Source organism: Nannochloropsis gaditana (genome assembly GCF_000240725.1).
Source record: "Nannochloropsis gaditana CCMP526 unplaced genomic scaffold scaffold601, whole genome shotgun sequence".
In the NCBI taxonomy this organism is placed as follows: Eukaryota; class Eustigmatophyceae; order Eustigmatales; family Monodopsidaceae; genus Microchloropsis; species Microchloropsis gaditana.
In genome coordinates, this window is record NW_005803352.1 from 10347 (window position 1) to 13011 (window position 2665).

A 2665-nucleotide genomic window follows, 5' to 3' on the forward strand; every position below is an offset into this window, starting at 1 on the left:
CCGATGAAGGTGAAATTCAAATTCAGGACCCGCAGGTCGGCACAGGCGCCGGAAGAGAGGGCGTGAGCGAGCCATCGCGCCCCCACCGTCCCGAACATGTTGCTTTCCAGGCTTAGCACGGTCAAATGTGGGCAGGCGCCGGACGCAAAAGCACTCAGGAGATCCTGCAGCCCTTGCCCTCGCACGTCGTTGTTCCGCAAATGCAGCTGGCGGAGCTGGGTGCAGGCCCCGCGCCTGAAAGCCCGGGCGAGATGGGCTGTCCCGCTGGGGCCCAAGACGTTTCCGTCCAAGCAGAGCGCCTCCAGCAAGGCACAGGGATGGCGCTGCGACAATGACTGGTGCTGGCTCGTCTCGAGAACGGCCGAGGCGGGGTGCGCGTCTCCGCCATTCCAAGCACGGACGTCGCCGTTGCCCGCCCCTGACAGCAACAGGGCCAGTTCATTCGCCCCCGCGGTGCCTATTCCATTTGATGCCAGAGACAAGACCTTGAGGCACTGACCGGTTCCCATTGAGCTGAAACGCTCCGAGACACGGCCTCCATCACTGTCTTTCCACCCCAGCCCCCGTAGACTCCTAGAGAAGGCTCGCACACCCTGGTTGCCCAATGCGTTTCCATCTAGCAGCAACTCTTCAAGCGCGGGGAAAAGATGCAAGGAGGGCAGCAAGTGCAGCAAGCCCTCAACACGGAGGCCCGCGTGGGACAGAGCAAGGACCCGCACTCTAGACAAGGGGGACGGGGAGTGCAGACATCTGATCCGAAGTTGACGCATGGCATCACCCAGACATTCTCCCTTTGAAAACGTCAAGGATCGACATGAAAGAGAGTCAAGTTCGACACAGCGGGAGAGAAAGCGGGCAAGGTGAGAGCCCACGGCACGCGAGGTACACATGCTCTGGCAGCCCTCGCCTTTCCTGCCCAGATTCTCGTCTTCTTCCCGAATCCGGAGGGTGAGGTGCTGGATCATGGAAAACCCCATATTTAAATGTTCACTAGTGGTTTGTGCCAAGTGGATTATATCATGAGTTCCCAAAAAATCACAGACTAACCGCCATCCAACGGGATAGGGGAGCCTGGCTAGAGGTATCGGCTGGCAGCGGCTGTCCTTGGCGACAGCACCTGCACTACATTGTGGAAATTGTTCGGTCGCCATACAAATTTTAGTTTTGGCAGTCAATAACGACATAATCTCGAACTCGCATGAGCAATGAGGTGCCTGTGTAAGTGGATACGTTGAAGGGTAAGCAACTTCACATAGTGTCAACGGTAATAGCATACTAACGAGCGCGGGGACGGAAGAATGTCAAGCGACTAAAATATGGAAATATAACCAATTTCAAGGTAAGATTGGCATCATTGCCCGCCGGTACCCCTAATTAGAGTCTGAGGTACGGAATACAGGATGAGAGGGACGCGCATCAGCAGCGAGCCGTTGGACCGCTTAGCCCCTGCTTGCGGGTGGCTTTCAAGGGAAAGCCACTAAGGTCGCGCGCACGTGGTGCATAAGACCTGGCATGCCCTTTCAGCAGGTTGTCAAAACCATTCCCGTATTTACCCTGCGGTAGGCAAGCTGGGTCGGTTCCAAAATTGAGCCGTGGTGTTGGACACGCGTAGCGGCATTTTTCAGCCTGGGAAGATCGAATATCAGAATGGGGGGGCAAACCTGTCTATCTTCATAGCGGCCAAGGTTGATTAAGATCGAGATCTTTTTTGTTCGAATCGGCAAGCTACTTGAAATCTTAGTAGATAGGTAGGGTTCTTGATCCGTTTGGTAGCTTGACTTTTCCCCCCCCCAGATGTCAGCACCATTGAGGCAGTGAGAAGCAGCTGGGAATCGACTGTGAGTGGAGTTGTACGCGTCAGATCGAAATAGCGCGGATGGTCGTCAACATGACATCTTCTACCCCCCTATGGTTATTGCAAGTCTGACTCGAGAGATTTTGTGCACTTGTGTTGGTGCACGTTCTCTAAAAAATAAAAAAAAACTTCGACAGAAGTCCTATCATATATATGTGTATAGAGGCCTCTGCCGGGGGCAGTCCAGGAAATTAAATAGAAAGCGGGCTTTGCACGCGGTCTTCTATGGTCTGCTTGCACAAAAGTAAAAGGCCTCAAACAAATTATCCCGCTTGATTTTCCTGTGATTATATGAAAGGTAGGTTACTGTGTATTAACCATGACCCTAATCCTCACCTTCGAAAGTAAAAGTCAAACAGAGGTCCTTCATTTAACTCGTTAGGGCCAAGGCGATACTTAAGGCATTCGCCAATCTCGAGTGCTTCGAGACTTTCACATAACATGTACGCATCTTCGACGTCCTTCCTCTTCCTCGCGCCGCCCTTACAACGTCGTGTAGCCAGATTATGGTGTCACTCGGGAGATTCTCACTGTAGAAAGCTCATCTGCTCGCAACTGGCTACCAACATGTGCGATACCTTTCCCATTGCCTTACACGTTCTTGTCCTTCACATGAATCTACAAGCAATGCTACTCGAGTCGCTTCAATGCCATCAAGGAATACTCGAAGGTCGTCCACGTGGCTGCACAGGCAGGGAACGCTCGAAGCATGGCCGGCCCCACCCCTTTGTAGAACGCAGCCACGCCTCCTTTGGCATAAAGGTCCCGAGCTACCTGCATTCCCGTGATGTGCGCCTCTTGTGCCTGGAC